The sequence below is a fragment of the Marmota monax genome, unplaced genomic scaffold (genome assembly GCF_021218885.2).
Source record: "Marmota monax isolate L192 unplaced genomic scaffold, Marmota_monax_Labrador192_F-V1.1 WCK01_AAM20220418_F8-fsc00184, whole genome shotgun sequence".
NCBI classification, from domain to species: domain Eukaryota; kingdom Metazoa; phylum Chordata; class Mammalia; order Rodentia; family Sciuridae; genus Marmota; species Marmota monax.
The window spans coordinates 3,584,431-3,599,718 of record NW_026695008.1 but is presented as its reverse complement, the minus strand read 5'-3'; the positions used below and the strand labels follow the sequence as shown (position 1 = coordinate 3,599,718).

The 15,288-nt window shown below is 39.5% G+C and overlaps 1 pseudogene; it reads right to left on the bottom strand.

Annotated features, from left to right (window-relative positions):
* Window positions 1–1,759: 1,759 nt before the first annotated feature.
* On the bottom strand, window positions 1,760–14,295 carry LOC124081380 (FERM domain-containing protein 4B-like; annotated as a pseudogene).
* Between the last annotated feature and the right edge of the window lie 993 nt (window positions 14,296–15,288).

Sequence of the window (15,288 nt, the reverse complement as noted above, 5' to 3'; positions counted from 1 at the left end):
TCAAAACCTCATTGTATACCATGTAATAACACATTATGAAATAAATATATAATTGAGTGCACAACTTTTGTGTGTCAACTATATATTAATATAAATAAAGATATAAGAAGAACTCTTTATATCCTCACTGGAAATGGAATCATCAATTCACATTATTATAATAGCTATGATCTACTAGTAGCTAACCCTTATTTGAGCACTTTCCTAATATATATATATATATATATATATATATATATATATATATATAATATATATATTATATATATATATTCCTAATATATATATATATATTCAATTAAATTATATGTATATGATCATGTGTATGTATAAAAGTACAAATTGTTCATTCATTAAGCACCTGCTGAATACCTATTAGGCACCAGACATTGGGAAGGAAGTTAGGAATCTATAGTAATGACAACATCGATACCACAAAGGTAACAGCAGACTTTTCTCTGGAGCCTTCCATGAGGTAGGCATGGAACAGGAATCCTCCACCTGATTTAGTTCCCATTTTATAATTAAAGAACAAAAAATTAGAGAAAATGTCTAATGCAAATGATCAGTTCTACTTGCAAAGCGGTTAATTAACTTATGGTCTGTTAGGATCAAAAATGTGTCCAGCTATGTCACACTGACCTCATAGAGAAGACAGATGTAGTTTCCCTGAAGACCAAGGGTCACAAAGGACAGTAGATGTGCAGACATTGAGGAGACACTATGGTACATGCTGTCCTCCAGCAGGAACTTCATGAATTTCTAACAAAGAAGGGTCAGACCAATACTACGAGGTCCATGGATTTTCTTGTGCATATTTTCTCTGTCCCCAATGCTTCCTTTTTAAGTGCCTTCCTCTGGGACTGTGAGGTTCACTCAGGTTTCTCTGGCCTGCAGGTCACAGGAGCAGAGGCCGCAGGACTCAGTGGGTGCATGTGGCTTGAGGCTGCCCTGGTGCGGGAGTAGGGCAGAAGAGCACACACCTGCTCAGCACACCTCCTAGCTGTGCTGCCACCAAGCCAGACCAGACTCCCTCACCGTGGGATACTAACAGAATGACCAGTGGTCAGAGGGGGCAGAGTCTGTTTGTTGGGCCAGAAGCACTCCAATGGAATCGGCCACTTATTTCTGCTGATCTCATCTTTTCATCTCTTCCAAGGCCTGATCAGTTTAGTTTCTTTAAGTTGTGTTTATGTTAGTCACAAGCAGTGGCTGTTGGTCACCAAAGAACCCAGTTAACAGAGGGTATCTACGTGCTGGGGCAACCGAGTGCTCCACAGGGGTCACTTACTTTAATCGTCAGCAAAAGCAGATATGGTAGAAAGGAAATTATGGACCCTACATGAGAAAGCTGGGGCACAGAGATGTCAGGTCAACTTCTCCATGCCACACAGCTAGGCAGTGTTGGAGCTGTGACTCAAACTGGGGTCTGTCAGACCTCCGAGTTCACATCCATAGCCTTCATGCTGCCACCACCTCAGTGAAATGTGACATGCACACAGTGCTGTGGGGTCAGGGAGATGGATGTAGTCAACCCAGCTTATGGGTCAAGAGGGACATTGCCGCCCAGCTTAAATCCATGAGATGCAGCCACAGAAAGGGGACAAGTGAGCCAAGCACACTAGGTGACCAAGTTAGGAAGGACATCGCAGGCAGAGGGCCTGTCCGCGAGACCTGGTCTCTTGCTGGCCTTCGAGAAGACGGATGGCCCAGCACTATTTGATTCATGGCTCATCCCCCTCGGAATGAGGTTCTGCATTCACCTGGCTTCTGAAGTCCCACCCTGACTCTTGGGGTTCCAGCAAGCAGTCCCACCTCTCGGTGACCTGTCCTGGTGCCTGCTTCTGCCTGAGCATAGGTGGATCCCAGGCTTGGTGCTGGGGCCAGCTGCTCTGCTCTCTGTGTTCGTCTTACTCTGGTCCAGCCCCAGAGAAAGGAGAGGTGTCTCCGATGTGTGGAACCTGATGGCAAGGGGCAAGGTGGCTGGGCCTGGCTTCTTGGGCAGGTCATTGTCCAGAACTTGGTGGTCCAACTGCAGCCAATTCTGCTGACCAGTGTCATCTATGAACAAAAAGTACTCTTTTGTTTCAGGTTGAAGTGTGAAGCCACCAGATCCAGCAGCTCTCTTGACAGCAGTTTGGGCTGAACTAGCAGCTCCAGCCTTCTGTCATCCAGGAGGTGCACCTGGCAGTGCCTGTCCTCTGTCATCTGGTACACATCCGCAGCACCTTGTGGCAAGCCAGCAGCCGCTCTGTAGACCATCTCCAGAGCATGGACACTGTCAGGTTCCACACGAAGGGGCTGCTGGTGAACAGTAGGTCCTCCACGCCGCACATGAACACCGTGGCCATCCTCTTGGCTTGGGTGCGGGGTCCCTACCGCCATACCAATGCCACCTCTGCAGCTGTGTCAAGCCTGCCACCTAGCTGGTCTAAAGCTCGCGCCTGGCCGGTTCCCAGCAGCATGCCCCGGGATTGGGCACCAGCCAGCCAAGGGTCGCAGTTGGCACCAGCGGCCTCAGTGTGCCCAGTCCGCCCACAGGCTGCGCTAAACTCCGCCAGCTCCTAATATATTTTTAATTCTTTATGTTACTCCTCAAAATAATCCTATGAGGAAGTACTATTATTTTCTCATTACCATTGTTATTATTACTCTGATTTTATACCTGAAGAAATAGAAACAAAAAGAAATGTTGAAAGTTAGTCAGCTAGTAAGTGCAGAGCCAGGAGGCAGGCAGACTCCAGGGTCCATTTTTAATCACTAGACTTTAATGGTTCTTACATTTTGGGTTGTATGCTTTCTCAGCTTTATGTTTTAGAAAACAAATATGTAAGTCTATGTAGTATGACTTTTCCTGAATGTTGTTATAGGAAATTGATTCCAATATATGATACCACTAAATGCTGAGAGCCACAGCCGAGTCGGAATGGCCCCTGGCATTTTGCCAATAGTATTGGTTGAGAGGCAAGCCATTAAGATGATGCTGCATTGATTCAGTTGCATATTAGGCCTTTACTGTCTGCCTCGGCCTGCTACTTTGGAGTTCTTGTGGGGATTCCCGGAGAGTTCCCATTGGTTGGGGAAGTGCAGGAGGAGGGATTTCCGGAGGAGGGATTTCCAGTGTGTGGTTCCTGGAGAAGCCGCGTGGCATTCGGAAGAGTTCCTGGGGAGCGTGTGTGGAGTGTGCTGGTGGAGTTCAGAAATAAAGTTTGTTCCTCTTGAGTGGCTCGTGATTTGTGCCCAACCAGACTGCGGCAACTAAATGGGTTAGTAGACCTGGACCATTTACATTTGCCTCAAGATAATCGTATACAAAAGATAAGAAACATAATACTCGTGCATATACTCTATTTTTTAAGCTGTGGCTTTCTAGTTCTAAGTTTGCAAAATTCAGTCTCATTACTAGGTATTCATGCCTTGTAAAACTTTTGCTAATACCATTTTATGCCACTACTTTAATATTCACCATTATATCAGTAAGCCATGCACATAAGGCTGGGGAATCTCAAATTCAAAATAAGTTTGGGCAACTTGGAGAGGACTCAAAATTTTAAAAAGGGCTGGAATGTGGCTCAGTGGTAACATACTTAGTTCCTCAGTACAAGAGAGTGGGGGAGAGATGAAGGTTTTTATATGCTGAGAATTGAATATATATATATATATATATATATATATATATACACACACACACACACACACACACACACACATATGCTTTTTAGTATATAAAATAAAATATACACATATAGTCTAGCATATATATACTATATATGCTTATATATGCATGTATATTTTACATTCCTAATTTTACTCAATTCTTACAAAACCCCTTTAACAGAAGTAAAAAATCATTGCTACTCTTTTTGGATTAGGATATATGTCATAATACATTTTTAATTTTTTTAATGTTAAGGAAATTTATTATCAGAATATGGGTTTAGAAAAAGAAAAATATTCAGAAAAGACCATGCATCCTATTACATGAGAGATAATTGAAGTGCTATATAGTTGAGGAACTGCCTCATAGAAAATAAGTAGATCTGGAACTGGGGTTATAGCTCAGCAGTAGAGCCCTCATCTAGCACATGTAAGGCCCGGGGTTCGATCCTAAGCACCACGTATAAAGAAATAAAATAAAATAAAGTTAAAAAAAGAAAAAGAAAAGAAGTAGATCTGACTTTACTGTCACAAGAGCACAAAATGAGGACCAATAGGAGGGAGCTCCAGGGGAGTAGATTTGTAATCAACCTAAAGGAGCACTTCCCAATGCTTTGTACTGATTCAACATCGAATGGGTTTCTTTGAGAGGATGGTGGAGTCCTAAGCACTGACTGAATGATTGTTTTGGGAAATGTTGAAGAGAGAAGCTTTGGAAGTTTTTTTTTTTTTTAAATACTTTTTTAGTTGTAAATGGACACAATATCTTTTTATTATTTATTTTTGTGTGGTACCAAGGATCGAACCCAGTGCCTCATAAATTTGAGGCAAGTGCTCTATCATTGAGCTACTGCCCCATTCTAGAATCTTTACAAGTTTGCTAAGTATTCTGTTCCCCTCTCTCTGCAGTAGATTAAATACCTGTGCAACTCAGAAGTGATCATACAACTTTCTCTGACTAATGAGATGTGAGCAAAAGTGATATCTGCCATTTCTGGGCAGAAGGTTTAAGAGAAATGATGCAATTTGCTGTGTCACTTTTTCTTTACCACAAACAGCTATCCATGTGTGGCCAACCTGGTCACCAAATGAATATGGTATGGGGCAGAACCTCAGATGATCTCCACTAGACATTAGATAAACAGAAACAAACCTTGGATGTTTTTTGAACCATCAGAATTTGGGGGTTGAATATTAACTGAAGCATAATGGACCTTATCCTGACTGATACAGATTCTTCTTGATTTAGGGGACCTCTAAAACCACTTCTATACCTGAAGTTTTCAGGATATGATATCATCTGAAGTATTTTTACTTGTTTTCTTCCTGTATTTCCTTATAAATGAGTTGTAATTGTCAAAGGTTACAGAGTCAAGAAAAAAATATCATGAATTGTTGGGTTATAACTCAGTAGTAGAATGCTTGTCTTGTAAGCATGAAGTCCTGGGTTTTATCCCCAGTACACCCTCCCACATACACAGGAATCATGAATTGTCAAAATTACCCTTGAAAATAATGAAAAACACCCACAAAACCAAAACAATAAATGCATATAGTATATGCATATCTCTGTTAGTATTATACATTCATTTACAATGAAGTTGTTGGACTATGTTTTTAAGGATCATGTTGCACAACAATACATATCTTTAAATTCTAGAATTATACCTGTGTAGCAAGATGTGCATGTTTTAATAGTTACCAGGAAACTAAGGACAAAGTAACTGAAGAAATTAAAATTGGTGTCTCCCATTTCATGCTGACTGGGGGCTTGTGCTCTCTGAGTGGAATGGTGAGGGAGACCCTGTGCTCTTTTTTCCCACTATGACTCTAAGCGTTATGTTCCCTATGTTACATGTGCCATGCCATGGTACAATTGTACAATACTTCTTTTCTTCCTTATAGTTTGAGTATTAAGGGCTGGGGTTGTGGCTCAGTGATAGAGCTCTTGCCTAGCACATGTGAGGCCCTGGATTCGATCCTCAGCACCACATAAAATAAAATAAAGATACTGTGTCCATCTACAACTAAAAAATAAATATTTCAAAAAATAGTTTGAGTATTAAAAAGCAACCTTAGGTCCTGAAGCAAAATTTGAGGTGACCGAAGATTAGAGGAGACCAACAAATTTGGACAATGTGTTCTTGTGTCATAACACATTTATTTTTAAAAAGTAACAAGTAGCTTAAACAAAATAGAAGTTTATTTCTCTCATATAAAGTCCAAACTGGCATGGTAGTTCTGCCTTGTCAAGTCGTCAGGGGCCTGGTCTCTTTTTCAGGGTATTGTGCTCATCCACAGGGATTAAGTTGGCTCACCCTACATCCAAATTCCAGCCCCAACCTTTGGGAATGAGGAAAGGGGATGAGGAGGTCTCTTCTGCTCACGGCCCATTGACCAGAACATAAGCAGAATGTCACATTCAATTGTCTGGAAGGATAAAAAATGTAATCATTGCTGGGTTCTATATACTTAGAAAAAAATCTAATTATAATAAATGGAGGGGACAGCAGATATCAGGAGACAATTAGCTTCTGTACACCTCTTTTTTTAGAGGTGAGAAAGATGATCCTCAAAAAATGATTTGTTCAAGGCTGCACATAACTAAGATATTTGAAAAACTGGTGATAAAGAGGACATAGAGTTATTCTGGGTACATCAGAAGTCAGAACCAGGACTGGTAGGGAGGAATTTTCTATACAGTTAGTATTAGAACAAATAATTTTCAACATTTAGAAGAGTACAATAATGAATAGGCTACCTTAGTTGTACTACCAATTGAATGGCCTTGTCCATTTGTCAGGGATGTCATTCTTACTTTGGCACCATGCCTCTAATCCCAGCACCTTGGCTGAGGTAGGAGGTTTGCAAGTTTGAGGCCAGCCTCAGCAACTCAGACTCTCAGCAACTTAGCAAGACCCTATCTTAAAATAGAGAAAGAGAGAGAGAGAGAGAGAGAGAGAGAGAGAGAGAATTCTTCATTAGGAAGATGGGTCACTTAGGTGATTCTTAAGGTCTTTTCTAATTCCAAGAGTCTGTGATTGAGCTTTCAGTTTTGTCTCCTAATACCAGTGTTCCTAAACCTTTTATTTTATCCAGGACCAGTCAGCTTATATTAGCCAAATATGTATGTGTTTGTTTCCTTGGTAACCTATCATTTCCCTACCTCTCCTTCAAGCTTCTTTTAATTGATTCACATTCCAACCTTTCTTCAAGATCTGGATAAAATTTAATGTCTCATCAGTTTGATTGCCATACCTGTCCAAACCTACAGCCTACCCACTTGTTTCTCTCCAACCCTTGGTGTACATACTAAATATGTTGTTAATATGTTGGTTATTTGTTTAATGAATGAAGAACAGTCCTCACCATCCTACTTTGACTTCTAACTCAGTTGTTATAATTCTTGTTCCTACCAGTCCCTTCACACCAAATTTGTTCTTCAAATTACCTTTATGGATAATTATCATGCCATGTAAAAATTGCAGTAATACAAATAAGAAGAAGGAGGAGGAGGAGGAGGAGGAGGAGGAGGAGGAGAAAGAGGATAAAAGTAGGAAGTATTTAAGTGCTTTTTTCCCTTTTTTTCATTGAGGGGAATTAGGAGACATGGAAGAGATTTCTTTAGCAAAGTTTTTGTTTGTTTGTTTGTTTGTTTTTTAAGTCTAACTGGAGGAGGAAATAGAGTGGCAGAAGGAACAGCATACACAGAAGCTTGAGCAACATGGTGTGTTGAGGGCACCATGAGGATACTAGTATTTTATGCTGCCACAGAAAAATAGTGAGAGGAAGTGGTTATTTCAAGGAGTCTAGACTTGAGTGCATTCTGTATTTAGGGAGCCAAAAACAGTGACTTAAACAAAGTGGTAGGTTGGCTTTAGGCTGAAATTGAGAGGAATTCTCATTTGATAGACCACCTTAGCTTTCTCAGCAATCAAGAAAGGTAGACTAAAGTATGATAAAATATCAGAAAAGCTTCTGCATGTGATGGAATAGGAAGTAGAACAAAGGGAAGTCCAAAAGGCCCCACTGAAATTTTAAAATATGAATTTTAGTAACAGTAGCATGCTCATTTGTACAGTTTCCTCCAGCAATGCTCATAGGTTAGGTGTAGGAGAAAATGGATGGTAGGATTGATTCAGGTTTAGAAGTTGATAGCTAGATGGAAAGGTCAAAAGGCAAGGGATTAAGAGTGTTGAAAGAAATTTAAGGAATCAATTATGGGATCCAGATTGCATAAGGAAGGAAACCAGGCCAGGAAGATAAATCTGGAAAGTATAAAATGTTTGGAAGATGAAGGCCTCAGTAATGTCAAAGAAGGTGTGTATTTAAGCAGTAATGCTGTGAAGCTGGATTAAGCTGGAGGAGGGATAGGGATTCAAAAGTGGGTTATTAAAGCCTGAAATTCCTTCAGTAAAGCAGTGTAGAGTGGGCAAGGTCAAGGGCGTGGGTGTTGCTGAAATGGCATGAAGGCTTGGGTAGGGCAAAGAAGGCTGAGCCTAGGGTGTTAGGTTATTTGTCTAGTGTTAAGGTAGCTAGTATGATTGCAGATGTTGGGGTGAAGAGAGAGAGATTGCAAAACAAATATTTCAACTGTAGTGTCAACTAGGAGAAGAGCATGACATAACCAGACATGTTGTACCTGGAGATTTAGAGTCTTAAGTTTGAAAGTAGAAGAGTGACAACCTGCAAGTGACAGGGTGCTGAAAAGTGCTGATGCTGCCTTTGAACCTGTGGGAGATGGAGGTGGAGAATAAATCTCCTACCAGCAGGGGCATAATTCCAGTGGCATCCTCTTGAGGTAGCCAGGTTTCAGTTAGGCAGTAAGTGGAGGGTTAGTGGAAAGACTGAGAACGTGAGGGTTTATTGAATCCTGGAACAAAGGTTCCAGTTGGTGTGACAGAATGAGGGGAAAGAAATTTACAACAAGAGAATGAATCAGAGTGAGGTTAGGTGTAGGAGAAAATGGATGGTAGGATTGATTCAGGTTTAGAAGTTGATAGCTAGATGGAAGGGTCAAAAGGCAAGGGATGAAGAGTGTGGAAAGAAATTTAAGTAATTATCAGATCCAAATTGCATAAGGATGGAAACCAGGCCAGGAAATTTTTTTTTTAAATCCAAAGTGAAGAGTGAGAAAAGACAGAGCACATTGGGGACTGAAAAAGAAGAAGTGACCAGGACTTCCATTTTTATCTTCTCCTGTGGATTGTGGGGATGAAATGCATAGGTAGAACAGAGGCCTGAGGATGTCCAATATGGACAAGAAATAGTTTATATCAAAGGCCCCGGAGATACAAGGTGCCTCTCTCACCCCTCTACCTATGGACTTAATCCTCATCACTATCTGCCTATTAGCTCTCATTTCAGAAAAATAGTACTCCTACTATTCCCTGCCATCCCTATATCTTTGACCCAATCCACATCGTATCCACATCTTATTTCCTTCTCCTTGTTTTGCTATGCAATTCTGATACAAATTTCATGAAAAAATAATCTATATTTCCTATCTCTTAAGCATTCTTTTTCTCCCTTTTAACCCTTACTCAGTCTTGCTGTACCATTTAACTCAAAAATTGTTTATGCTAATATCATCAGTCATCTCCAGTTGACATAACTAATCAATATTTTCTCATTTGTACCTTTGTGCTCTACTCAGAACTCTATCTTGAAACTATTTCTTGAAACTTGAGTATTTTGGTTTCATGAACCATATTCTCTACTTTTACCATCCACTTCTTTATTTCCTTTTCTAAATTCTCTGAGGGTGTTAATTCTCCTCATTTTTTAAAAAAATCAATTTTATTTTAAAAACAAGTACATAGTTTCTATATACCTCCTGTGCTCCCACTCAAAGAGCCTTCCCCACCATGGTCATCCTGCGTTTGTTACAGTGGTATACTTGTTACATTGAGCAATCCACACAGACACATCATTGTCCTCTAAAATGTATCATTTACATTAAGGACCAATCTTGGTGTCAGGTATTGTATGAGTCTTGACAAATGTATAATGACATGTGTCCACCATTCTAGTATAATACTAAATAATTTCACTGCCCTAAAAATCCTCTGTAGGTTTCCTATTTTACCTGTCTCCCCAACCACTAATCTTTTTACATTCTCCATAATTTTTCTTTTTTTCAGAATATTATTTAGTTAGAATCAAACAGTATGGAGCCCTTTCAGACTGGTCTTTCACTTAGTAATGTGCATCTAAGCTCCCTCCATGTCTTTTCATGGCTTTCTAACTTTTTGTTTTTTAGTGCTTAATAATATTCTGTTATCTAGAATTCAATTCATTTGTTTTCATCAGAACAACTTGATTGCTTCCAAGTTTGGGCAGTTATGAATAAAGATGCTATAAAAATGTATAGTTAGGGTTTTATGTGGATATGTTTTCAATTCACTGGATTAAATACCAGAGAACATGACTGCTGGACCACATGGGAAAGTATTGTCCACCCTTTTTATAGGCGAATGGTCCACAGGAGGCCAGTCATTAGTATTCTGCTTTGCAAACATGTAACTTAAGGTCAAAAAAGTTAAATGACTTACCCAAGGATTACACAGAAATAAGTGACAGAGCAGGTCTAAACATTGGGATTTCTCCCTACTGGTCCAAGACTTTGTGGCTTCCTCATTACATGACAGAGAAAAAGTTTAGATTTCTTAACCAGGGTTCTAAGTCTAAAATTATCACACAGCTCAAAAAAGACTGCAGTAACATCATACCTAGAACTGGGTGGAGAAAATGTACAAGCTATAAATGTATAATATTTTAAGGCCTTCAAGAGTGATCAGGATATTAAAGATTCTAAAACACCCAAGAGTTTTATTTATATGTAAAACATGTTAAGTTGATAGTGAAATAACAACTTATAGGATGGAAGAAAATATTTACAAATCACATATTCCATAAGGGTTTAATATCCAGAGTTGAGCTGGGTTGTGGCACAGTGGCAGGACACTTGCCTAGCATATGTGAGGTCCTGGGTTTGATTTTCAGTACCACAGAGAAAAATAAATAAAATAAAGTTATTATGTCCAACTATAACTAAAAATATTTTTTTAAATACCCAAAGTAATGGGGTTGGGTTGTGGCTCAGTGGTAGAGCGCTTGCCTAGGACATGCAAGGCCCTGCATGACATAAAAATAAATAAGCAAAATAAAGGTATGTGTCCACTACAGCTAAAAATTAAATATTTTTTCAAATCCAAAGTAAATACAGAACTCCTTCAACTCAACAGCAATAAAACTTGACTAAAAAATGGGCAAAGGACTTCTCCAAAGAAGTTGCACAAATGACCAATAAGCACAAGATGCATAGCATCACTTCTCATTAGGGAAATGAAAATCAAAACTACAAGAAGCAACTACCTCACACCCATTAGGATTGGCTACTATTCAAAAATATTAATAATAACAAGTGTTGACAAGGGAATGGAAAAATAGGAACCTTCTTGTGTTGTTGGTGGTGTAATGTAAAATAGTACAGCCACTATGGAAAACAGTATGGAAGGTGCTGAAAAACCTTAATAAACTATTCCACTTTGGGGTATAAGTACCCAGAAGAATTGATAACAAAAACCAAACAGGTATTTGGACACCCATGCTCATAGCATTATTTGCAATAGCCAAAAGGTGTAGGCATTTTAAGTGTCCATCAAAGGTTGAATGAATAAACAAAATTTGGCATACACATGTAGAGTAGAATAGTATTCATCTTTAAAAAGGAAGGAAATTCTGATACAACATTTATGAAATTTAAGTATATGATGCTATGTGAACTAAGGATAAATACCATATAATTCTACTTAACATTAGTTAATCTGACCCAGAGTAATAAGATTCATAGAGACAGAAAGTTACATTGGTGGTTATCAGGGAATGAGTAGTGGAATGGGGAGATGCTTAATGGAAATGGAGTTTTGGTTTGTAAGTTAAAGAGTTCTGAAGATTGGGCACACAACTTCATGACAGTAATTAACCCACTGAACTGAACTGTACACTTAAAAATGGTTGTGGTTGTGAGCATTATGTGTATTCTACCATTATTTTAAAAAAATGAGTAAATATTTTGACCAAGCCCCATATTTTTATAAGGCTAAGCTAATTATTTATGTGTTATTATATTCAAGTAAAGTACACAAGTGTTAAAAAAGAATTTTTTTCAATACTAAATTGTTGATGAGTCCAGTCAGTCACTCTACTAACTAATATGATTTAGTAAACTGTAGACATATAGGTTTAGGCTTATACAGTGATTAACTTTTATTTGACACTTTTGGAAAGTTCCTCCATCATAGTATAATGTTTAACTCTGAGACATTGCCAAGTTGTTTTTCAAGAGGCTGCACAAGAAAATGACTTCTTGACAGAAACATGAGTGCAAGGAAATGTGCTTCAGGTTGACTGGGTTCTGGGGGCGCAGGGTTCTACAAAATTTAGATTTCAATCCAAGGTCATGGTAAAACATGTGAAGTTCAATGCCAGGACTGTGATGGTATAGGAGAGTGACATGGAAGGTGCCTACAGGACCCTCAGCAGAATCTTCACCATGGATGGGCACTGAGGACATGAAGCTATACAGTGGTGCTGTGATGTGCCTGGCCTCCTTTGATGGCAGGGAAACTGTAAAAGTGCTGGTGGATCCGCAAAGTGGAAATGGCTCCAAAAATCAATTACTTTTTTATCACTCCCCAGTATGGGGACTGGTACCCAGGAACATTCTACCTCTGAGCTGTATCCCCAGCCCTTTTTAAAAACTTTATTTTGAGACAGGGTCTTGCTAAGCTGTCTAGGTTGCCCTCAAACTTGCAATCCTCATGCCTCAGCTTCCTGAGTAGTTGGGATTATAGGAAGGTTAATTTCTGTTTTTGTTGTTGTTGTTGTTGTTGTTTGTTTGTTTTATTATTAGTTATTCAAAACATTACAAAGCTCTTGACATATCATATTTCATACATTTGATTCAAGTGGGTAATGAACTCCCATTTTTACCCCATATACAGATTGCAGGATCACATCCGTTACACATCCACATTTTTACATAATGCCATACTAGTGTCTGTTGTATTCTGCTGCCTTTCCTATCCTCTACTATCCCCACCTCCCTTCCCCTCCCCTCCCATCTTCTTTCTCTACCCCATCTACTGTAATTCATTTCTCTCGTTTTTTTCCCTTTCCCCTCACTTCCTCTCATATGTAATTTTGTATAACAATGAGCGTCTCTTCCATTTCCATGCAATTTCCCTTCTCTCTCCCTTTCCCTCCTACCTCTCATCTCTGTTTAATGGTAACCTTCTTTTCATGCTCTTCCTCCCTGCTCTGTTCTGAGTTGCCCTCCTTATATCAAAGAAGACATTTGGCATTTGTTTTTTAGGGATTGGCTAGCTTCACTTAGCATAATCTGCTCTAATGGCATCCATTTCCTTGAAAATGCCATGATTTTGTCATTTTTCAGTGCTGAGTAATATTCCATTGTGTGTAAATGCCACATTTTTTTTTCATCCATTCATCTATTGAAGGGCATCTAGGTTGGTTCCAGTCTAGCTATTGTGAATTGTGCTGCTATGAACACCAATGTAGATGTATCCCTATAGTATGCTCTTTTAAGGTCTTTGGGAAATAGTCCAAGAAGGGGAATGTCTGGGTCAAATGGTGGTTCCATTCCCAGCTTCCCAAGGAATCTCCATACTGCTTTCCAATTGGCCGCACCAATTTGCAGTCCCTTCAGCAATGTACAAGTGTACTCTTTTCCCCACATCCTCGCCAGCACTTGTTGTTGTTTGACTTCATAATGGCTGCCATTCTTACTGGAGTGAGATGGTATCTTAGGGTGGTTTTAATTTGCATTTCTCTGACTGCTAGAGATGGTGAGCATTTTTTCATGTACTTGTTGATTGATTGTATGTCCTCCTCTGAGAAGTGTCTGTTCAGGTCCTTGGCCCATTTGTTGATTGGGTTATTTGTTTTGCTATTGTTTAATTTTTTGAGTTCTTTGTATACTCTGGATATTAGGGCTCTATCTGAAGTGAGAGGAGTAAAGATTTGTTCCCATGTTCCCTATTTACCTCTCTTATTGTTTCTCTTGTTGAGAAAAAAAAAACTTTTTAGTTTAAGTAAGTCCCATTTGTTGATTCTTGTTTTAACTCTTGTGCTATAGGTGTCCTATTAAGAAATTTGGAGCCCAACCCCACAACATGTAGATCAGAGCCAACTGTAATCCCAGCGGCTCAGTAGGTTGAGGCAGGAGGATCCTGAGTTCAAAGCCAGCCTCAGCAAAAGTGAGATGCTAAGCAGCTCAGTGAGACCCTGTCTCTAAATAAAATACAAAAAAGGGCTGGGATGTGGCTCAGTGGTTGAGTGACCCTGAGTTCAATCCATGGTACCCTTACTCCAAATTTTTTTTTTAATAAAAGCAATGGGTGATGTGTGCATTTCCTCCCAGAGGGCTGTTCAGAAACCTTTGCTTCTCATTCTCTGGTTCCTTGTGCCATCTCTGTTGGTGGCACAGCTTTTCTAGAGAACAGGATTGATGGTTACTATGAAACCCACAGACTTCTCATGAGTTGTTCCACAGGGCCAGTTGCACTCACCTGTCTTCAGGTTTCCAAAATACTGGTGTAGTCCCATGAACATCTTCTTGGTTTTTGCCGCAGCCCGGCTGGCTGGGCAAAATAACCGGGGGGTGACGAATAACTTGTGTACTTGATACAGCAGGAGTGGAAGCCATTTATTGCAGGACAGGAGCGGTATTTATACATTCCACACAGCTTATCTAATTAGCATAAACTAGATACATCAGTCAACCAATAAGGAATCTCCCCACTTAATGGCTCGCTTTTGTTACTTCTCAAACCACTCCCTCTGGCATTTTGCCAGGCACCATCCAGACTTGTTTACGAACTCTAACATTCCCCTGGCAAAATGCCAGGTGTTATTTTGACTTGTTTACAGACTCTAACAGTTTTATTTTATCTGTTTTTAAACAAAAGTGAGCCTTCAGATATGTCCTTTCCTAGACTCATTCTAAGGCCAATAAATGTGGATGTCTGGGAGTGAGATCCAGGCACTAAGAACTTCCCAGGTGACTCCAGGGACATCCAAGATTCCACAGTTCTGTTCTCTGGTCAGATGACTGAAAAATGAGCACAGGTGTGGTAAAGTGCCTCTCCTCAGCATGTGGCCTTTGTTTTCCACTTCCACTCCCATCCAATGCCACCAGAAATCCATGCACATCATTGAAACATTGATTACTAATTTTCTCATGTTTCAAAAGATATCAGATGCCAAAGATTCAATTGCCCATAACTCACATTGATAACACACTTACATTGTCCATACTGGCCTGCTTTTATTAAGTTTTTAGTTACTTCTCATAAACTTACCTTGAAAATTGAAGTGTAACAACTTTCATGGAAGTATACACTTTCCCCTACCTGCTTTCACCTTTAGGAGTCCTTACTCTCTAACTTTCTTTGAAGTTTTATTGCAGCTGTTAGTATTCCTAACATTATATGTGTATGTGTATGTGTTTGTATGTGTGTACAAATGCATATAAATGTATAATATTTTAGTGATCCTTTAATTTAACAAAAATATTCTGTTGAATGTATCTACATTCTGTGTAGT